The sequence below is a fragment of the Peromyscus californicus genome, unplaced genomic scaffold, assembly GCF_007827085.1.
Source record: "Peromyscus californicus insignis strain IS unplaced genomic scaffold, ASM782708v3 Scaffold_16__1_contigs__length_79575227, whole genome shotgun sequence".
Classification (NCBI taxonomy): Eukaryota; Metazoa; Chordata; class Mammalia; order Rodentia; family Cricetidae; genus Peromyscus; species Peromyscus californicus.
This window is the reverse complement of record NW_026294458.1, coordinates 16,603,561-16,627,094: the sequence shown is the minus strand read 5'-3', so window position 1 is coordinate 16,627,094 and position 23,534 is coordinate 16,603,561. Positions and strand designations below refer to the sequence as shown.

The 23,534-nt window shown below is 44.9% G+C and overlaps 1 long non-coding RNA gene across 1 annotated transcript; it reads left to right on the top strand.

Annotated features, from left to right (window-relative positions):
* Window positions 1-1,087: 1,087 nt before the first annotated feature.
* LOC128111961 (uncharacterized) lies at window positions 1,088-20,306 on the top strand. Its single transcript, XR_008218791.1, has 3 exons — window positions 1,088-2,762; window positions 19,283-19,419; window positions 19,558-20,306. It is a non-coding gene; the product is annotated as an uncharacterized LOC128111961 (long non-coding RNA).
* Window positions 20,307-23,534: the final 3,228 nt, after the last annotated feature.

Genomic DNA, 23,534 nt, shown 5'->3' with positions numbered 1-23,534 from the left:
ATACCCCTCTGGAGGGAATCCTGGGAGGCTTTCATTTCTGTCTGGAGGCTTCCTTGAAGTTACTTTCTCATGGGGAAGTCTTCGGAGTGGAGCTGAAGAATGAGAGTCCTGGGAGGGTCTATGAGACGAGGAGACTCTGTGAGGGGAAGACAAAGAGATTTTAAAAACGATGCAAAATTTTCTCTTTCATTCCGTTGGTGTTTACTGAGGTCCAATTGCATTCCAGTCACTGAAAAATCCAGATTTCCCTGCCCCTCCACCCCAGAAGCTTCAGACCTGTGAGACAGACATCACGACAGAGGGCACCATGGGAAATCTGAGAACATCCCACCCCCTTCAAGACACAGGGTCAAGCTTACACAGTCTGTCTAAAAGCCTCGAGGGCATTCCCATGCCCTGGCTCCACTAGGAAGTCAGGAACCACCTGGTGGTGTGTGTTCTGACCACGTGACTTTTAAAATCAACTGACCTCAGATTTATCACTCTGCAAGTTCACTTAGTTCTTGTGTAGAATAGATATTGTATATGTTAATATATACAATTCTCGTTTAATTAAGGAAAAATAAACTCAAAATGTAGCTTCCAATTCACAATTCAAAAAGCCTGAAAACCACTGGGCAAAAAGATAATAAGGGGGTTGAGTGTAGTCAGCTGCTTTTCCTCCAGCACTGCCTGCGGTGTCCTGGGTATGGCACCGCACTGTGCGCCCAAGGCACTCGGCTACTCTTCTAGAATACAGTGATTCCTCAGAGGGCTAAGCTTGCGGTCACCTGCTATCTCATCATAAAAACTAGATTGTGTAGCCAGTGAGATGGCTCAGCTGGCCAAGGCACCCGCCACCAAGCCCACGGACCTGAGTGTGATCCCTGGGACCCACTTGGTAGAAGGAAAGCACCAACTCCAGCAAGTTGCCCTCTGACCACACACCCGTTGAGGAATGCACGTGCCTACATACAAACAGACACACACATAATAAATAAATGAGAATGTCAAAAGCAGCTGTGATTTTTTTTCTTCTTAGAAGTGCCCTGGCAGTATCTGCCTGAGCGGGGGGGGGGGGGGGGGGGGGGGGGGGGGGGGGGGGGGGGAGGAGGCCTGTAAGAAACACAGAGCAAAATAAAGACGACAGTACACACACTAAGCCCAGCACAGCCATCATTAGCTCTAACCTTCGTCAAGGTATCACCAGTCTAGTTCAGACTCAGTTCAGAGATGATTCTATGACACATTATCCCCCCCCCCCCTCCACCCTGGAGTGTTTATAAAGCAAACCCCAGTTATCACAGCTCATCACTTGGCCTAAAACTACCTACGCGTACATCTCTGGTGGATATATGCACGTGTAAAACAAAAATATTGCAAGTATGGCTTATGGCCTGGAGGTATTCCGAGAATGTAATCTCTACGTAGTCTTAAGAATATTTGACATACTTTAGGTGAAAGGGAAGATGTGTGAACAGAAATGTTCATGGTTTTATTTGTGTCAGCCCCAGATGGAAAGCGATGATACTAAGACAGCAAGGGATCCTGGGTTATAGAACAGCTGTTCGATATCAGCCACATGTTCGTGAAAATGTGAGAACTACATAGTCACACGGGGAGTTGCTGCTCTATGTGTGGGGATTTGGGAGGTCCCTGCTGGTGGCCTTGCAGCTGTGCAGGCACAGAGCAAGTGACTCTACCTCAGTAGCCACAGCCAGCTGAGCCGAGGGGTGTCTACCTGAGCTAGGGGCCACCAGTCTACAGTCTGCTCAGCCTAGCTAACTGCATGGAAGAGACATGAAGAGATCTGGAGGCAGAGCTCAGTGGTACAGTGTAAGGACCTGGATTCAGTTCTCAGCTTCTGAAAATAAATAAAGAAAAGCCCGAGAGGTTTGGAATGCTGGAGAGCTGTAAGATCTCATAGTTGGCAGGGATGGTTACTGGTGATAGGCAGTGGAAGTTGTGAGAGTACAGAGCACAGACACGGCTGTCAGAGGAGACCTTCCGCTCACCCAGGCTCCTCACAGCAGCTTCAGTTGCCCGTGGTTTTCCACGTCCCAGCCCAATTCCTGTGAAGCTTGGCTGACTTAGTTCCTTACTTCCTGCCCTTGGATTTCTGCAGGATTAGGCATGTCTGCACACACACACACACACACACACACACACACACACACACACACACACACACGGTGAGACAGAGCACATACTTACACACATAGCACACACACATACACACACATACACACACACACGGCTGGGGGTGAGGGGGGGGTAGAGCACATGCACACAGCACACAGACACACACACACACACACACACACACACACACACACACACACACAGACACACACACACACACACACACACTGCCTTACCTTTTTATTCTGAGATAATTTGACTTGACTGAGTAAATGTTCCCTGCAACCAAAATAGCCTCAAGACAAAAGAGTTAATAATATAATGTTGCGTGGAAAAAAGAAAGCAGCAGTTTAACTATGTAGTATTTATAGCCACATGGAATAATGTCATTAAATCAAGTACTAAGAGTGAACAAAGAAAATGAAAGCAATTAAGTGTTAGGATGGTAGAATTATGGGTAGTTCTTATTTTTTGTGGCTGCTATTTGTAGCATAAGCTCTAAGATACATACAAACCCTAAGACTTTGTTTTAGTCTAACCCGATCCTCTGGAAAGTATAATGTCAAAGCCCCAAATGAGCCTCCCCTTCCCAGAACTGCCTCAGATGCGAAGGCCTTCCAGAACTATACTCATGTTCGAAGGTAAGGGCATCATTTGTAAATATAAGGTATGTTATATTTAAAATTTTTCACTTACTAAAGCAATTACTATTTACTAACAGTGAGGACCCTTACTCATTTCCAGAAGACATAAAGGGAGATATCAAGTAATTTAGACAGTTTTTATTTCCACTAATTAGCTAAACACTGTTTTCTTTTATGACAGACTTTCCCCCAAAGAAACCATCTTAGCTTGATAATTATAAGTAACTGGAGGCTTCCAGTATTCGTTAAATATGGTCAGTTTTTGTGCTAAAATTCAATATTTCACTGAGTTATGACAGTAAAGTAGATTCAAGAGCTACGTAATGTTTTCCCACAGGAAAGGTGATGTGAGCTCATTAGAAATGGCCAGGAGCAGGGAGACGGGAAGCCCGGGGTGGGTGGGATGGGGGCTAGCCTTGACTCCTCGGTCCAGCAGATTCGCTCAGGATTCTTCTACAGTATTATGGTGTTGGACAATAAGCAAATTGTTGCTGAGAGAGTACCTCTATTTTTTTTGGGGAAAAGAATCCCAATGTATTTATAAAATGACTGCCAGGCATATGCCTATAATCCCAGCACTGAGTAGGCTGAGGCAGGTGGATCAGAATATTCAAGGCTAGCCTAGGCTACATAGTGAGAACTTGTATTGGAAAGCAACATCAAACAACTAAAAGACTAAACTTTTGCATTGCTTTGCATTGTCTTCAAGGCCTTATCCACATATATGGTTTACCAAATCATTGTGCAGTGTGCTGATGTATGTATTTCTTATAGGAGTAAATAACTTTATTCCTGCTACATGTTATATTCTATAGACTGCAAACTTTGCATTGTTCTCTTCCAAGGTTTCTTAGTCTGTTAACAGTAAGTGAAGTATAAAAATGTAAGCCTTCAGCCAACTCTTTTTATTTTGTTTCGTTTTGTTTTTTTGAAACATGGTCTCTCCATGTAGCTTTGGCTGTCCTGGAACTTGCCTTGTAGACCAAGGCTAGCCCTGAATTCACAGGGATCTGCCTGCCTCTGCCAACCAAATACTTGGATTAAAAATGTGTGCCACCACACCTGGCTAAACCAATTCTTTTTTAAATGCTTATTTATTTGTGTGTGTGTGTGTGTGTGTGTGTGTGTGTGTGTGTGTGTGTGTGTGTGTGTGGTCTGTGTGCACATGTGTGTGCCTGTGAGTACACATGGGGGCCAGAAGAGGGTATTGGGTGCCCTCCTCTAGTATTCCCCACTTTATTCCTTTGAGGCAGGGTCTCTCCCTGTGACTGACACTCACAGTTTTTGGCTAGGCTGGCAGTCTGCAGCCATCCTCTTGTCTCCATCATCCCCGGTACTGGGTTTGCAGTGTGTACATGAGACCAGTAATTGCGTGGGTGACAGGATCTGAACTCAAGTCCTCACGATTGCACGGGAAAGACACTTGACAACTGAGCAGTCTTCTCCTCTCTAAGCCCCATCAACCCAATTCTTTAGCATCTTCAGTATACCCGGAAACTCAGAGATAGCAATGGCGCACACCTTCAATCCCAGGAGGCAGAGGCCATCGGATCTCTGTGAGTTCAAGGCCAGCCTGGTCTACAAAGTGAGTTCCAGGACAGCCAGTGCTCCACAGAGAAATCCTGTCTCAAAGAAAAAGGCAGGCCAGGCGGTGGTGGTGCACGCCTTTAATCCCAGCACTCGGGAGGCAGAGGCAGGCGGATCTTTGTGAGTTCAAGGCCAGCCTGGTCTACAGAGCGAGATCCAGGAAAGGTGCAAAGCTACACAGAGAAACCCTGTCTGGAAAAACCAAAAGAAAAAAAAGAAGAAAAAGAAAAAAGAAAAAGGCAGGGAGGGCGGAAGGGACTTGAGATAAGAGCTGCCAGATGCTGGAGTTCAATGATGTGGTGTAGTCAAGAATGGAAACTTTATCCACAAATATCTTAGGTCAAAAGAAGGGGAACCAGGGAGGTGGTGACCCAACAGTACACCATCAACATTCGTCAAGATATGCATGCAGTGGGCTTCAAGAAGCATGCCCCTGGGAACATTTCCACAAATACCTAGGGTATCCAGATGTATGCAAACATACCAGGCTCAATAGAGCTAGCTGGGCTAAAAGGAATAAAAAAAATGTCCCATACTATATTCATGTGTGCTTGTCCAGAAAACATAATAAGGATGAAGATTCTCCAAGCAGGCACTATGCATTGATTACATAGCTATCTGAGACCGTTCAAAAGAAGTAACCCATTTGTCTATGTCAGCATTAACTGTCAATTTGGCACAGCCTAGAGTCCTCTGAGAGGACACTCTCAATTAAAGAACTCCTTAGAGCAGATTGGGCTGTGGGTATGTGCGGGGGAGTGTGTCTTGATTATTAATTGGTACAGAAGGACTCAGCGCTCTCGGGGCACCACAGTTCCCCAGGGAGGCCGTCCCAGACTGTATAAGAGTACTAGCTAAGCGTGACCCTTGGAGTAACCTAGCAAGCCACAAGCCTCCATTGTTTCTGCTTCAGGTTTCTTTGGAGTTCCTGCCCTGACTTCCTCCATGATGGATGGTGACCTGGAACTGTATGCCAAATAAAATCTTTCCTCCCCTAAGACGCTTTGGGTCATAGTGTTTGTCAAAGCAAGAGAGTGAAACTAGAACACCACTGATTATTGAATAGCTATTAAATTATGTGTGTGCATGTACGTGTGCATATGCACACACACACACACACACACACACACGAGAGAGAGAGAGAGAGAGAGAGAGAGAGAGAAGAGAGAGAGAGAGAGAGAGAGAGAGAGAGCGTTTTACACTTCTGTTGTACTGTCTTACATCCTTTTGGATGTGGGGCATTTCTATAAGGTTCGGTCCAAGCCTGACTCTCGCTATTTTAAAGTTCCTGTGAGTAGTTTGTTTGTTTTGTTTTGATTTGATTTGATTTATTTTTGAGACAGGGTCCCACTCTCTAGTCTAGGCTGGTGTAGAACTCACTATGTACCCATGCTGACCTCGAACTTACAGAAATCCTCCTGTCCTATCCACCCAAGCGCTAGGGCTGAAGGTGCCACCACACCCAGCTTGTGAGTCTGTTTTTGGACTATATATAAAATATATAATAATAGTTACAGTGTTAAATGAGTGGTCTCTTCCAAAACTGTACACTAATGGAAGACCAAAGTGCCCACCCCCATCAAAAAGAAAACACAGAAGGAATTTAAAGACCACATGATTGGATGCTAACTTCTAGCAGCTCCCAGCATTGTGAACTCGTCAGTAGGGAAAAATTCCAAACATCTTACGCAGCCAGTCACCAGCTCCACCTGCTTGCCATCCAAGTCTTCTGCTTCCCACCCCTCCCAGGTCAAAGTCACTGCCAGTGGTCTGAGTCAGCTCCATCTCCACGAGGTGACAGGTGGGCTCAAGCTCCCTGGCCAGCTTGAGCAGAACTGGAAGAAGCAGGCGGCTACTCCTTTGCCAGGGCGTTATAGCTGTGACTAAGTGGGTGTTTCTTCCTTGCCTGCAGCCTGGTCTCAGTGTACAAACCACAGAGTCAGGGAACTTGCCTGCATCCTCTCTCCAAATTGAGGGAGTGGTTGGTAATGCCCAGGACCAAGCCATTGCCAGATGCTGTGGGAATCTACCAAGCTGAGGCTGACATAATGCATTTTTCTGAGAGGCGTTTTGTCAACAGATGGTAATATGCACTGGAGGGCACCTAGCTGAGTCATTTTTGCACCTACAAATTACTAATAATTACCTTGGTAGGCTGGAAGCTGCGTTGTTGGCATTTTGTTAAGTCTCAGCTTGGATGACAGACACCTCAGGAAGCATCTACCTAAAAGTGGTTGCCCTAGGAACTTTCTAGCACTTCCTCCTTTTGATTTCTTTATCACTTCTCATAAGCCTTAGTTATCAAATTACTATTTGCTTATATAGTTATTGTTCATGTCGTCTACTAGAACGCAGCTTCCCAAAGCAGCAACCCTACTTTTCTGTGCTCTTATAATCTCAGAGCCTTGGACTGAGACACTCGATAAATGTTTATGGAATGAATAAATGAATGAATGAATGAATGAGAGAACAAATGGATGAGTAAATGCAGAGGCTTAAGACATGTCCCATGCCGGGCGGTGGTGGCGCACGCCTTTAATCCCAGCACTCGGGAGGCAGAGCCAGGCGGATCTCTGTGAGTTCGAGGCCAGCCTGGGCTACCAAGTGAGTCCCAGGAAAGGCGCAAAGCTACACAGAGAAACCCTGTCTCGAAAAAACCAAAAAAAAAAAAAAAAAAAAAAAAAAAAAAGACATGTCCCATGACCCAGAAAAAAAAAAAATCCATGACAGGAGTGAAAACAGAGCCTACATATAAAACGGCTATGTCCATGTGCCCAAGCACATTCGGCTGAGATAGCTGCCCTGTTACTATTCCTGGTCTGTTCTCACAACCGAGCACTGGAAAATCACCAGCTCCCTCCCATGCATTCCCTTTCTGAAAGTTCAGCCAAATGCAGTGACTTGAACCAAACTATGTTGCTCGTCGTAGTTTACAACTTGAACTTGGAGCCTGGCTTCTGCTAAGGAAGTGTTTTCCTCGTAGGATGATATTAATTTTCTTTTATAAAAAGTAATCGTTCTGGCCGGGCGGTGGTGGCGCACGCCTTTAATCCCAGCACTCGGGAGGCAGAGCCAGGTGGATCTCTGTGAGTTTGAGGCCAGCCTGGGCTACCAAGTGAGTTCCAGGAAAAGGCGCAAAGCTACACAGAGAAACCCTGTCTCGAAAAACCAAAAAAAAAAAAAAAAAAAAAAAAAAAAGTAATCGTTCTGGCCGGGCAGTGGTGGCGCATGCCTTTAATCCCAGCACTCGGAAGGCAGAGCCAGGCGGATCTCTGTGAGTTCGAGGCCAACCTGGGCTACAGAGTGAGTTCCAGGAAAGGCTCCAAAGCTACATAGAGAAACCCTGTCTCAAAAAAAAAAAAAAATTACTCCACAAACAAAACAAAATGTAAAATATAATTAAAAGTGATTTGTCTTCATGAGACAAAAACCAACCCTATAGTATAAGGTCAGTGTTATACTTGACAACTCAGGGATCACGACACAGTTTGTTCAAGGAATAACTGCTGAAGAGTGGTTGGTAATGCCCAGGACCAACCATTGCCAGATGCTATGGGAATCTACAGAACTGAGGCTGACGTAATGCATTTTTCTGAGAGGCGTTTTGTCAACAGATGATAATATGAACTGGAAGCATATTATCTCAAGGTCTCTATTGCTGTGATAGATCACCTTGACCAAAAGCAACTTCTGAAACCTGTTTTGAAATCTAAGAGAGAGTCGAACGAGGTGGCACATGTGTTTACTGACCGCATTAATCCCAGGGAGGCAGAGGCAGGTCGATCTCTGAGTTTGAGGCCAGCCTGGTCTACAGAGAGAGTTCCAGGACAGCCAGAGCTGCATAGACATACTTATATATGAGAAAGGGTGTGGTTCATTGGTGAAAGAAGAAAACTTTTTTTCCCCGTTTCTAACAAATAAAAACTGCAAAGTATCGTTTTTTGTCATAATTAATTTCACTGCCTTCTGAGAGGGAAATTGGTGATGGATCATGACCTCATTCTATGAGATGAATGAGTGATCACAAACAAGGCTATCTCAGGGACTTGTCCCAGACCTCCAACAAGCCTTTTCACCATTCCATATCATTCATTTACTGTAGCTGCAGCCACTATTACAGCATGTTAAAGATAGTAAATCCCCAGAGTGAGTGCTACTGCTCACACAGTATAATCCTAGCACTCAGGGGCTGAGGCGAGGGAATGGGGAATTCTGGGCTGTTCAGGAAGACCTCATCTCAAAACAAAAAAACAACCAAACCAAACCAAACCAAACAAAAACACCAACCAAACAAGAACCTAAAACAAGACACAGACTCAACCACTAGGAGGCACCCTAAGAGGTGTGTCAACACAACAATGGCATTACCAAAGCGTTAAAAGCCAAACAGAGCCGGGCGGTGGTGGCGCACGCCTTTAATCCCAGCACTCGGGAGGCAGAGGCAGGCGGATCTCTGTGAGTTCGAGGCCAGCCTGGGCTACCAAGTGAGTCCCAGGAAAGGCGCAAAGCTACACAGAGAAACCCTGTCTCGAAAAACCAAAAAAAAAAAAAAAAGTCAAACAGAAGAAATCACAGGGGAAATCAATTAGAATGAAGAATGATGATCATGTACGGATAACACACACACAAAAAAAAGCAAAGGAAACTAACACAACTTTCTAAAAACAGAATCTATAGTGCAGTCCAGAAAACACCGCATTAAACTTCTCGGTTCAACACAATCAAATGTGAGGTTTTCTGCCTAAGGGACGATGGTTTTAGTTTTCTGCTCTGAGACTCGGTTTGACTCATGTTGTCTACAAACCCTGATGCCCATGTTAAGTTGGCAGGAAGGCAGGTGGTTCTTGTTTTTAGAATTATGATGTCCAAAAATAAATCCACGTGTGTGCAGTCAATGCCAAGTTATTTACCTAAATTAGCTAGGGATGTAGCTCAGTGGTAGAGTGCTTTTGTAGCACACACAAGGCCTGAGGTTGGATCTCCAGCACTGGGAGGGGATGTCACTTTGGGCCGGGGACATAAATTAATGGTAGAGTGTAGCTAGAGTTTTCCTGCCTGGCCCACAGTCAGGACAAATCTCTGACACCTGCCAGTCCCACAGCCATTCAGACCCAACCAAATAAACACAGAGACTTATATTGGTTACAAACTGTATGGCCGTGGCAGGCCTCTTGCTAACTGTTCTTACAGCTTAAATTAATCCATTTCTATTAATCTATACCTTGCCATGTGGCTTGTGGCTTACCAGTACTTTACATCTTCCTTGTCCTGATGGCGGTTGGCAGTGTCTCTCTGACTCAGCCTTCCACTTCCCAGCTCTATTCTCCTCCTTGTCCCGCCTATACTTCCTGCCTGGCCATGGGCCAATCAGTGATTTATTTATTGACCAATCAGCAACACATTTGACATACAGACCATCCCACAGCACTTCCCCTTTTATTTTCTTAAAAAGGAAGGTTTTAACCTTTACACATCTCCAAAGTCAGCTTGGTATATTTGGGAATTTGGGCATAGCTTATCTTACTACTTCCTGCTGGAGGGGGGCACTGTATCTTATGGGGACACAAAGAATATTTTAGGATTATGGAGTAGTCCATGAGGGTGTATCGTCTGAGCCAGTTGCTTTGAAACGGTTCTGGATGTTGGATCATCTGGGCCATGGTGTCATCGGAGACCTTTCAGGGGGTCTTGGCTGGTCAAACCTGATGTATTTTAATCTGGAACAAATCCATAGCCTCTGGCTTTCTGTGGAAACAAAAGCAGAGCCTCCTTTCCAAAGCAACATATCCTTACATCCAAATTTTGAAGTCAAGGTACCTTTAAAATATACATTTTGGCATAACTCAACAGCTTTTGTAATCAAATGTTTTTTTTCAGTTACGAATATCAAAGAGAACATAATCCAGATTCTCTGTGTGGAGTGCTTTTGTAGCACACACAAGGCCCGAGGTTGGATCTCCAGCACTGGGAGGGGATGTCACTTTGGGCCGGGGACATAAATTAATGGTAGAGGACTTACTTGCCCACAGTGTGTGAGGCCTGGATTCCTTTACCTCAAATGACTTATCTCCTTGATTCTTTTTTGAATAATAATAGATGTTTTCATACAAATTTGATCTATATGCTTAAGGCTTTTTTTCCCAGTAAAGATGGAGCTTCTTGAGTGTCTTGGCTTTTGGAGATGTATTCAGATACCATGCTAATATTTTTAACTTGGGGACTTTTGGGAGAAAAAATAAAATTTATTTCAGTATCTCGTTTCTAAGTGAAATAATTTATATTTTCTTATTTCCAATTTTGTTATTGTTTTTGACAATTTCACACATGCACATAATACTTTTTTTGTTTTGTTTTGTTTTGTTTTTGTTTTTCAAGACAGGGTTTCTCTGTGTAGTTTTGGTGCCTGTCCCAGATCTCACTCTGTAGCCCAGGCTGGCCTCGAACTCACAGAGCTCCACCTGCCTCTGCCTCCCGAGTGCTTGGATTAAAGGCGAGTGCCAACGCCGCCCGGCCGCACATAATACATTCTATTCACTATCACTGTCTTCCGTTTCCCTATCACCCCTGTCTCCCCTCCCTCTCTTCTCTACAAATCCCTTTCTTACATACACATTTAGGTAGCAGTTAGACCTATGTTAACCAAGAGCAGGAAGTCTCTCCACACACCACTGGGCTTACAACCTCCCCCGGCATGGATTGTTAAACAGGCTTACAGTACCCAGGAAGCCAGCTTCAAACTCCATCAAAGGATGGTTGGCTGTCCCACGACCGTCATGGCAGTATTGTACAGGCAGCACAACTTCCTCTCTAGGTTGATTTTGTAGTTTGTAGGGTTCACAGTTGGGTAAAACCATCGTTGTCTTTACTCCCCCGGCAGCCTTCACAGCACCTTCAAACATTTTGAAAGCTAATCAGCAAGGAAGAAGTTTCCAGTTCACTCAGTCAGTATGCTCTTTACCTTGAAACAGAGGTGCGTGGTATCTTCAGCAACAGGGTCTTACCGTCTAGTTCTGGTAGAAAAGCAAGAGGACCAACAAGAGTCTAGATTGTTTTTTTTTTTGTTTTTTTTTTTTTTTTTGGTTTTTCGAGACAGGGTTTCTCTGTGTAGCTTTGCGCCTTTCCTGGGACTCACTTGGTAGTCCAGGCTGGCCTCGAACTCACAGAGATCCGCCTGACTCTGCCTCCCGAGTGCTGGGATTAAAGGCGTGCGCCACCACCGCCCGGCTGAGTTTGGATTGTTTTGAGGACCCCTGGAGCCTCCTGGGCTAACTCCTACAGAGGTAGCCTATTCCTGTGACTAGACTTAATTCAGTAGCCTATTGCTTCTAGAAGAGGCGTTGTCTATCCATGGAGAGTAACTCCCTTCAATCTCTCTTTTGTGGGTTTTGTTTCTTCTTCTTCTTCTTTTTTTTTTTCAAGACAGGGTTTCTCTGTGTAACAGCCTTGGCTGTTCTGGAACTCACTCTGTAGACCAGGCCTGGAACTCACAGAGATCCACCTGTCTCTGCTTCCCAAGTGCTGGGATTAAAGGCATGCGCCACGATCACCAAGCATCTCTTTTGTGTTTTTCATTTGGGCTACAAGATAGTCGATTTCTATATAACTTTTTCATATACTCTTTATTTCTGATTAATCCTCCACCCCCTTTTAATCCCTAGCTCCTTGATTAAAAAAAAAAAGATTTACTTGTTACTTATTTGTGTATATGTATGTGTGACTTCTATGCAGGTGTCTGTGGAGGCCAGCAAGGGGCATCCAAGTCCCTGGATCTTTTGTGAGTTGCCCAACATGGTGCTGGGAATCAAACTCTGGTCCTTTGCAAGAACAGCAAGTGCACTTACTGCTGAGCCTCTCCAGCTCCATCTCAGTTCTTAACTGCAGACATGGCGGCCTGTTTCTCTTGCTCCATAATATTAAGGCAGGGATTCTGAGACATCTTCGGATGTCTTGCTTCTAGTTCAAAGGACTGGAGTTAACACACCGTTAGACATGGAACCTCTCCTAAATGTCAATCATTTTACCAGGTGTGGTGGTACATGCCCTTAACCCCAGCATCTGGTAAGCAGAGGCAGGAAGATCTCTGTGAGTTCAAGGCCAGCCTGGTCTTCATAGTGAATTTCAGGTCAGTCAGAGCTGCATGGTAAGAATCTGTCTAAAAAAAAAAAAAAAAAATTAGTGTTTTTTTAAAATGTTCTTTTGTTGTTGCCGTCTTTAATCTTTTTTGGCATTTTAAGTAAGGACTTTAAAAAAATATTGTGATGCAAAACATCTTGTGTCAAAGGTCTATTTCAAATGAATTCAGAAGAGATTTGTAACATTTTATGAATGATAGAATTTTTTCATTCTAGTAGCTATTATTTTTCTGTTCTTTGTTACTAATCAAATCTCAGGCCAGGTGTGCTGACCCACAGCTATAATCCTGGAGAGGCAGTCAAGGAAACTGAGTTTGAGGCTAATCCAGGCTGTATAGTAAAACCTGGGTCCAAGAAACAAACTTAGAACCACAAAACCACATGCTGCAATATAATTTATCAGGAGAATATAATTAAAAGTTTAATAATTAGCTCATCAGTGGTGGCACATACCTTTAATCCCAGCACTCGGGAGGCAGAGGCCAGTGGATCTGTGAGTTTGAGGCCAGCCTGGGCTACAGAGTGAGTTCGAGGACAGCCAGAGCTACACACACACACACACACACACACACACACACACACACACACACACACACACACACAAAGTATAATAATTAGTGTTTTTAGCCGGGCGGTGGTGGCAGACGCACACCTCTAATCTCAGCACTCGGGAGGCAGAGCCAGGCGGATCTCTGTGAGTTGGAGACCAGCCTGGTCTACAGAGCAAGATCCAGAACAGGCACCAAACTACACAGAGAAACCCTGTGTTGAAAAACCAAAAAAAAAACCTGTAAATGCTATAAAATGTAATACTAATTGTACCAGGTATTATGGGGAACTGAAAGTTATTTCAATCATTTTCAGCTGAGAACCACCCACAGCAATACTTTTCAGTCTCCAATTAATGTTAATATTTCATCCACAGCGACACTCTCCGCTGCCAGCTAAGTGTTCCTTTCCTACCTCAGCATCTAGCGTGGACAACTGTAAACATGCATTGTTCTTTTTAAAGAGACAGGCGTGCAAAATGTTCATGTCTAATGTCTGTGGAGATCCAGCAATTTTGTCCAGAAAGCAAAATACAAATGCCCCAAATTAATAAAGTAAAGGGGGGAAAAGGGAGAGCTGGAAGGAGGAAGGAAAGAGGAAGGAAGGGAAGGAGAGAGAGAGGAAGAGAAAGCTTGAATACCACGTAGATGCTAAAAACAGCAGTGTTTCTGATATACTGCTTTTAGTAGAACTGATCTGGACCTGGCTGGATTTGTTCATTATCTAAAGGAAAAGGCAAACAAGAAAACCAGTGTTGGAGAATCTTCTTTTAAGGTGTGTTACTTTTGTTTATGTTGCATTTGTTTAACTCTGTGAAGCTGTGTTACTGTGCCTGTCTAAAACACCTAATGGTCTAATAAAGAACTGCACAGCCAATGGCGAGACTGGAGAAAGGATAGGCAGGGCTAGCAGGCAGAAAAAATTAATAGAAGGAGAGATACTGGGGAGAAAGAAGTAGCCAGAGAAGGAGGAGGACATCAGGGGCCAGCCACCCAGCTACACAATAAGCCATGGAGTAAGAAATAATGAAAGGCAAAAGAAATAAAGAAGGGTAAAAGCCCAAAGGCAAAAGCTAGATGGGATAATTTAAAGTTAAGTAAAGCTGGCTAGCAACAAGCCAAGCTAAGGCTGGGCATTTATAAGTAAGAATAAGCCTCTGTGTGTGATTTGTTTGGGAGCTGGGTGGCAGGCCCCCCAAAAGAGAAAAAAAAAACCAACAACAAACCAACCATTACAATTTAGGATTTGGAAATCACATATGATTAGAAGGCTGTAATCAGGGCAGAACAGGGCATGTGGGATGAGGTGGGCAAGGCTTCATCCAGAAATAGATCCCAAACTGTATTTAGAAGAGCAGGGAAAAGATTGCCCCAGGAAAGGACTCAAGTGTGTGGGAGACAAAGGGAAAGCAGGTGGCCAAGGGTCAGATTGTGAACAGACAGACAGATGGATGTATAGGTAGATAGATGATAGGTAGATAGATAGATAGATAGATAGATAGATAGATAGATAGATAGATAGATAGACGATAGATAGGTAGGTGAGATGTAGGTAGATAGATAGATAGATAGATAGATAGATAGATAGATAGATAGATGATAGGTAGGCAGATTGATAGATAGAGATGGATGGATGGATAGATAGGCAGACAGATATGCTGGGGGATGTCTTTCTGTAAGCTGTGAATGTATGTTGTTCCCTTGGTTAATAAATAAGCTGCTTTTGCCTATGTCAAGGCAGCTTAGAGCCAGACAAGAAATCCAAGGAGAGAGAAAGGAAGGAGAAAGGTGGAGTCTGGGGAGACATCAGCACCGCCAGAGATGTGAAGCAAGATGTGAAAGTACCAGTAAGCCACGGCCACGTGACAACATATAGATTAGTAGAAATGGGTTGAGTTAAGTTATCAGAGCTAGCTAGCAAGAAGCCTGATCCATAGGCCATACAGTTTATAAGTAATATAAACCTCTGTGCGTTTACTTTGGTCCAAGCGGCTGTAGGACATGAGTGGGAGAGACTGGTCCTGACTGTGGGGCCGGGCAGGACCAGAGAAACTTCCGGCTACACAGATAGAATCACCACAGACCACATCGAGGAGCTCAGGTTTCAATCTGAAGGTAGAGAGTGGTTAAAGGATTTAAATCTTGGGGGAAAAAATTAACTAGGATTTAAAAACTTGAAATACTAATTTATGAATTCACATTGAAAAATTTAAAAAAAAAATCTATTCCTACTCAGCAAGTCAAGAGTCTAGTGTCCTCTGGGAAGCAAACACTTGCCCTCAGGGATGGATGCTTTGAAGAGGAAAGGCTGTTTGGTGCTCAGCAGACCAAGAAGCCACCTCATTCGTCACACACTGAGGAGCCACTCACCACTTGGCCAGACGTCTCCCCCGGGGAAGACAGTTCTGAACGGATAACATTGAGCGACCGCAGCAGAAAGGGATGCAGGAGGGACGGGAAACGATGGGACGTAAAGCTGGGAGGACTCGAGAGGAGGCCAGGACACTGATGTGCTACAGTGCGGAGCAGAAAAAGCGAAGGCGGGAGCTAGGAGATGTTCGGGAGACAGAGCTATGTGGATTTAGTGATGGGGATCAGGAGTCTAAAATGACCACTTGGGCGCTCAAGAATGAGATTCCAAGGAATGCAGGCATTTGTGTGGGGAGGTGGCTAGCTTAGGACCTGGCTCTGGACATGGTTTATTGCTGTTGAACATAGATCCTGTATACCCACCAAGCTGAGACGCCACCATCTCAGTCATCACTAATTCAGCTGCATGTGTGACTCTAGATGACATGGCTCCTCGATATACACCATGGTTTCCATTTGCCTGCTCTTCACATCCTAGCCAACTGTTAGGGGATGAACAGTGTCTTCCTAAAAGGTATATTGCAGCCCTCATCCCAGGCGCCTGTGAATGTGACCTTCCTGGGGTCTTGGTACACTGAATCAGGTTGAGATGAGGCTATTAGAACAGGCCCTAACTTAGTCTTACTGATGTCCTCACCAAAGGGGAAACACCACACGAAGGCAGAAACACACAGGGAGAATTTTACACAACGATAAAGGCAGAGATCACAACAAGGCAGAAGTGACGGGGATCTGTGGTCACCCCCAGGAGAAGCTGGGAAGAAACAACAAAGAACTATACCCAGCCAGTCACGGTGACACCCATCCCAGCACTTGAGGCAGAAAGATTTCCAAAGGTTCAAGGCCAACCTGATCTATGTAGTGAGTTCCAGACCAGCTAGGGCTATACAGTAAGACCCCTTTTCAAAAACCAAAAATAAAACAAAATAATAATAATAATAAACCATCCAGGAGTGTGGCCCACCTGCACTGTTGTGGAATAACTGTTTTGTACACTGTGATGGGAGCTGGCTGGCAGGACAGAGTATTCTGCCTACACTACAACCTTGATTTCAGGAAAGCCTTCAGAATTATGAGGGATGGTGTTTATGTTTTTAAAATAACATTTGCATTTTTATATCATTTATATCATTTCCCCTTTCTCTTTCCTTCCCCGCAAAGCCTCCCATGTACCCTATCTTGCTCTCTTTCAAATTCATGGCTTCTTTTGCTTTGTGTGTGTGTGTGTGCGTGCGTGCTCAGGGCTGAGCATTTGCTAGTGAACAACCAGCTGACGTGGTCTTCTGCTCTCAGCCTTCCTTAGTTGCCTGCAGTTCTTTGTATAAGGTTGAGGCCTTTTGAGCCCCTCCCATCCTTTAGCACGTCTGTCACTGTCCTTGTTTAGCTCATGTTTAGACATCCATGTTGCTGAGACTTCACAGGTATAGCTTCTGATTTTTTTTAATCAGAACGTGTGCATCTTTTTTTTTTTAAAGATTTTATTTATTATGTACACAGAAGAGGATGCCAGATCTCGTTACAGATGGTTGTGAGCCACCATGTGGGTGCTGGGAATTGAACTCAGGACCTCTGAAAGAGCAGTTGGTGCTCTTAACCTCTGAGCCATCTCTCCAGCCCAGAACGTGTGCTTCTTAACCTGTAATAAAGTTTGTTAGCTGTTACTGCCTGTTGTGCCTGAGATCTTTCCTGTCTTTTAAATCTTTAATTGTTGGAGAAAGCAGACTGGGTCAAGACCCCTAGACAAAAACAATACCTCACACATCTTGTAGGAAATCACTGGACACAGTGGATAGTCATAAGTGTTTCTTAAAAGGGGGAAAATAAAACAAAACAAAACAAAAACAAAAACCTGAACCAAAGTTCTTTTGGGGCACTGGAGGGTTGAGACAGGGTTTCTTTGTGCAGTCCTGGCTGTCCTGGAACTCAACTCTGTAGACCAGGCTGGCCTCTGTGTATGTGTGTGTGTGTGTGTGTGTGTGTGTGTGTGTGTGTGTGTGTGTGTGTCTGTCTGTCTGTCTGCCTGTCTGTCTGTGTCTGAGTGCGAATGGACATATGCATGTAGGTGCCAGAGGAGGCTAGAAGATGGCATCAGATCCTCTGGAGTTGAAGTTATATGCTATTGCGAGCCACCTAATGAGGGGCTGGGAACTGGATTCTGGTCCTCTGGAAGAGCAGCAAGTGCTCTTAGCAACTGAGCCGTCTCTCCAGCCCTGGAATTCACTCTTCTGCTGCCTTCTAAATGTTCTCCATCATTCAACCACCCCAGGATCTCCCAGAAAATCCCCCCAAATAAAAGACTAATACTCGGTACAGACCTACATGAATCGCACAACCCCATATTTATACAATGGCTACTCTCTGATTGGTTGGTGCCAGCCCATACCACATTTATTACCATGTATTCTGCACAGTGTCCCCGTAGAAGTAGTCTAGTGTCGAGGAATGGAGCCAGAATGTGCAGCAGAAAGGGCAGAGGAACATGGAGATGCCTGAGGATAATGGTAAGGACAGAGGCTGCAGTCCAAGGTGGGCTGGGGGTGACAGGATGGGATGTCTAGTAAGTGAATCCTGCTTTAGGAGTGAAAGGACTTCTCTGCCACATCACCTGACTCCTAAGAGCTAGCCAGGCTGGTCTAATCGCTCCCCAAGGCAGTTGTCTTAGGAAGTGCTTGGCTGGGTCCCAGAGCCTGGAAAGATTGAAAGAAGAGTTCAGTGAGTGTGGTGGGGGCGCCAGAAACACTTGTGGTTACACTCTGCCTCAAGCTCTCACAGCATTGATTTAATTGAATTATATTCTAATTCATCAAGAAATGTAATTTCACACTTAAGGATGCTAACTCGATCCTCGGTTCTTCTGAACCATGCATGGCCAATGGAATTGCCACTAACCAGCACAGCTGAACAGTGTGTCAAGAATTCAGAACAGAGGCATGTTAGCAAAGTGTCTTCTACACGAGTATGAGGACCTGAGTTTGGATCCCCAGTATCCACGTAATTCTGTAACCCAGTGTTCAGGTGGTGAGCAAAGACGGGCAGATTCCAGGAGCTCATTGGCCAGGCAGCCTAGCACAATCAACGAGCTCCAGGATCAGTGAGCGGCCATGTCCTAGTTAGGGTTACTATTAGTAACTATTAGGTAACTATTAGTTAGGGTTACTATTGCTATGATGAAGCACCACGACCAAAAACCACTTGGGGAGGAAAAGGTTTATTTAGCTCACATATCCCAAGTCACACAGTTTGTTCAGGGAAGCCAAGGCAGGGATCATGGATGCAGAGCCATGGAGGGGTGCTGCTTACTGCCTTGTTCCTCATGGCTTGCTCAACCTGCTTTCTTATAGAACCCAGGACCACCAGCCCAGGGTGGCACCACCCATGATGGGCTGAGCCCTCCCAAGTCAATCATTAATTAAGAAAATGCCCTGCAGGCTTGCCTACAAATCTGATCTTATGGAGGCATTTTCTCAGTTGAGATTCCCTCCTCTTGGGGGACTTCAGATTGAATCAAGTTGACATAACACTAGCCAGGACAGACCTTGTCTCCAAAGATAAGGTAGAGAGTGATTGAGGAAGACAACCAGTGTCAACCTCTGGCCTCTACAGGCATCATACGTATGTGTACTTACATGTTCATACATACTGACATGAGCAGGTACTATACCATATACCTACACACACATGCACACAAAAAGTTTGCCAGAGTATTAGGGGTGTGGTAGACTTTCACAAAGTTAAGGCAAAATTAATGTTGACTACAGGTCTATCTTGGACAGAGTTAGGCTCCCAAGTAGGGAATCTGTTAATGACAGGAGGAATAATCTGATTGCCTCTGAGACGGTAGTACAGGTGCCACGTTATTTCACATGGGTTTCTTTTTCAGGGAAGGTACTGGATATTAAACCCGGAGCCTTGTGCATGCTGAGCATGCATTCTACTACCAGGACACACCCTCAGTCTCCTTTGGCCTCAGTTTTCATTCAAGACACCGGAAAACTTCCAAGTATGAGAGACAGAAAGGTCAGTTCTTCTGTGCCCTGGAATGTTCTGGAGATATGAAAAAGATGTATTGGAAGCCATTATGGAGAGGGGCTGTTGAGATAATTTATTCATTTATTCCCCCAATTCCCTAATACTTATTGAGAACTTCTGTGGCAGACATCACGTTCATGAAGTTTGTCTGTTGGAGAATAATGGAAGACAAAAAGGCCACTGTGAGAGAAATGGACTCCAACAGAACGCTAACAAGAAAGACGGAGAAATGCAGATAGTTCCTGGGGATCTCATGGAGGCAGAACCAACCTGGCTCCTGTGGAGTCAGAAGGAAGTGACCCTTGAATGGAGTAACCCTAAGGTGGGAGCTGGGGACACTAATTCATATAAACTAACAAGTGTGCTCCTTCACGGAGGAGGTGATGGACAGGGGGCTTCCGTTCTCTTCCTTTTAGGTTCGGAACCCTCTCTATAAGGGCACATTTGACAGACAGCACAGACCACTCACTTTTGTGTATCTCTCCTACCTTTGTTTACTACGTTTACAAGTGTCTTTTCTCATGTCAGCCAGGTGGGGGCTTTGTTCTGTGTTCTTTGTTTTGAGAAGTGAGGTCTTACTATGTAAGTCAGGCTGGCCTTGCACTCCCTGGATTAAGCGGTCCTAATACCTCGGTTTCCCTCCTGCTTAGGCCTGTAAGCGTACACTATCACATCTGGCTCAGTCAGGCGTTACTGAGATTGTTACGTGCTCTATACTGGATTCAAGACCTTCTGTGTTTTGGGGGACACTGGCACCTTTTGAAGGAGAGCACACCAGTGCAGAGAACACAGGGAAAGGAAGTGTGCACTGAAAGAAAAGAGTCTGGGATGGTTAAAAACAAAGGAGAGAGAAAGAGGGGAAAAAAAACCCCAGGAAGTTGGGAGGGTCGGGAGGTGGGGGTGGATCTGGAAGGAGTCGGGGGAGAGAGGGAGGGATGAATATGCTCAAAATACATTGCATAACATTCTCAAAAATTAATAAAACTATTGTTTTAGAGAAGAAGAGAGGAGCCTGGAGAAACGCATGAGGCCGGGTTGGGGGGGCCCATGGAGTTTTGACTTTAGCCCATGTGATGAGCAGCCGCTAGAAGCCTGGTCCTTGAGCAAACAGAGGAGAGAGGCACTGGTCGCCCTGACCTTTAACATGTGTATGGGGAAGCAGTTAATTTATAAAAATCCTTTTGTAACCCAGTTTCTTGAAAAAATACGAGAGTAGCATAGACACAAATGAACCAAAAGGCGGAGTGTCCGGACCTCACAAATGATCAAATAAAAGAATAAAATTACATATTTGAGAAATTTCAAAGCAGGACAAATGCAAGCAGCGTAGCTTTCCTTCTAGAAACAATGACCACATGGACTTCAAAGCATTTAATGTTCTCCCTGAATCCTTTAGACCCACATCCCATGGATTCTGGGGGTTGCTGGTGTTAATTTGATTGTGTGTGCACACGTGTGCTCTCGTGCACACACACATGTATGTCATAGCACGCATGCGGAGGTCCGAGAACAGCCGGTGGGAGTCAGTTCTCTCCTTCCACCATGTGGGTCTCTGGAGTCAACTCAGGCTTGGTGGCAAGTGTCGTAACTCACCGGGCCCCTCACCCAGCCCTGTGACTTTCATGTGAGGAGGCGGGAAGGGTGCCGGGGATGTGTTCAGAACACGCCCCCCCCCCCCCCCAGAAACACCCCAGCCTCTGTGTTTGGAGTCAGAGTCTACTCCTTATCCCATCATGAGTTGATAGAATGATAAAATGCAACTGGATCTGGCCAAATTGACGCAAAGAAACTTTGCTTACTTTTTTCAGGAATTTACAAATCAAACCAGTGAACAAGTATGGAAAATTTTCAATTACAGAAAAACAAAATCAAGCCAAAAAGAAACAAAACAAAACAAAACAAAAAACCAGACCGGAGTGATTTCCAGCCAGCACAAGATAAATTCAGTGTTGCCAAAGCAAAGATTCCCATCTCTTGCTAACCACTCCCCAAGTCGCCGTGGCTTGTTCTTCCTCTTCCAGTTTTACTCTCATGGGCCTTGAAAAAGACTGCTTGTCCCGATTCTGGGGACTTGGCTCCTTTTTGAAGGGTCAGGAAGCACCTAGAGATTCCTGAAAGCTGTGTCCTGAAAAGGCCGTGTGCTGTGTCCTGGCCACTCCCAAGCTTCTGCGGCATTCTGTCTTTGAAGGGCAGCAAGCAGGGTCTCACAGAAGCGCACCAAAGCTATTCTTCAGGCAGAGAGTAATTAATCTTTGTTCTTGGCACCCTTTGGGACTCTGTCTCCCTTTCTAATACTTTTTGTATTTTGATCAGATAATGTTGCCCCTGCAAAATCTGTGATCTTCCAGCCCAGGGAGGAATTACCTGAAGAGAAAAAGGACACTATGCTGTTCCTGGCAAAGAGCCACTACTGATTCAGTGGTCATTAAGTCATAACCTCTGGTATTTTTCAGAGGCTGGGGTGGGGCACTCTCGTGGACCTGGGGTAGATGGCTTAGGCTGTCAGGATGGAACCAGCAGCCACTGAGCCATTTCCAGCTTTGGATTTTAGGATTTAGGATTCTGCTCTCCATGGCAACTCCAGTGCTGTTGACCTTAGCAGTCCATTCCAAGACAGAAAGCCGACCGACTCAGCCACGTGCTAAGGGGGTTATTAAAGTTAGAGCTCTTCCCCTCCCATGAACTACCTCGGGTCAAGCAACCACCATAAAATCTTCAAACAAGAGCAAAAATGACGGGCAGACAATCCTGTCCAATGTTTATTTTTTAAATTACATTTCATTGTGTGTGTGTGTGTGTGTGTGTGTGTGTGTAGGTCAGAGGACAATTTGTAGGAGTTGGTTCTCTCTTTACCATGTGGGTCCTTGGGGATCAAGCTCAGGTCAGGTTTGGCAGCAGGCACCTTACTGGCTGAACTGGCCCTATTTTTTTCTAAAATGGTGTTTGTGATTTGCCTTGAGCTTAAAACAAGAAACAGAATCCAAACTGGGAGATTCCATCTCGTGGCCATCCGGCAGGAAATGGAACACAGCTACTATCAAATGTGGCACTTGTGTTGTTTGGTCCAGGTGACCTCCTCCAGGATCCACCTCCACAGGAGGGGCAGGGAGGGAGATCTTTTGGCTACATTGAGGAATAAACTCAGTCAACTGAAGAACCAAAGCACCCCCATTTCAAGCAAGCCCCTCATCCCACCTTGAAACAGGCCTGAGTTTCAAGATTCTCAGAGCGGCTGACATAAGTCCCAGGACAAAGTCAGGATGTTTGAAGAGCCATCTGGTAGCAACTGACTAACCATAGAATGCCCCAATGCCGGAGATGGTCAAAAGTACCAAGTCAGGATGTTTGAGAGACTATCTGGTAACAATTGAATAACCACAGAATGCATCGATGCCAGAGGTAGTCTACAAAGTTTGACAAACAACCGGTTAAAACTGCAAAGTAAGATAACACAGAAATTCTGAAAAGCCCCTAAAACTTGAGCCAATCAGAATTGTACCTGTACTCGTACCCCTAAATGATGTAGCCTTGTGGTTTTTGCCTTTAAAAACTGAGCTTGCAGAGGGGCTGGCACCTCCTCAAGCCTCCACTGTGTCAGAGTGCTTGACCGAGGTCCCTGCTGAGGCTTGAATTGAGGTAAACCTTGCTTTTGCATTTCGGTGAGTTTGTGTCTCTGGTGGTCTCTTTGGGGGTCTTGCGCCCAGGGCACAACATCAACCATTCTAAAATACAAAGAAAATATGCACGGGTGCTCATCATCTTGTAGCCAAGTTTCCATGCTGTTTTCCGGTTAAGGAACTTTCATCTGTATTCACTTTCGGTGGAATCAAGCATAGAACAGAATAAAGCAAAAGTCTAACTTTGATGAGGGGAGGATTTTCCAAGACTCCACAGAGAACTCGCCTTCCAGTTCAGTGGCTTTTAGCTTACTGTAATAAAACGCATTATGTCTAGCTGTGGTAGCCCTGTTCATTAAAGGGCTTCCTTTCTCCAAGCCAGGCAATGCTTAATTATGAGCCCAGTCAGTTCAGTTTGGTCAAGCAGGAACAAAGCGAATGACCCAATAATTATGAACACGAAGAAAAGTTTTGTGTCTTCTCTTG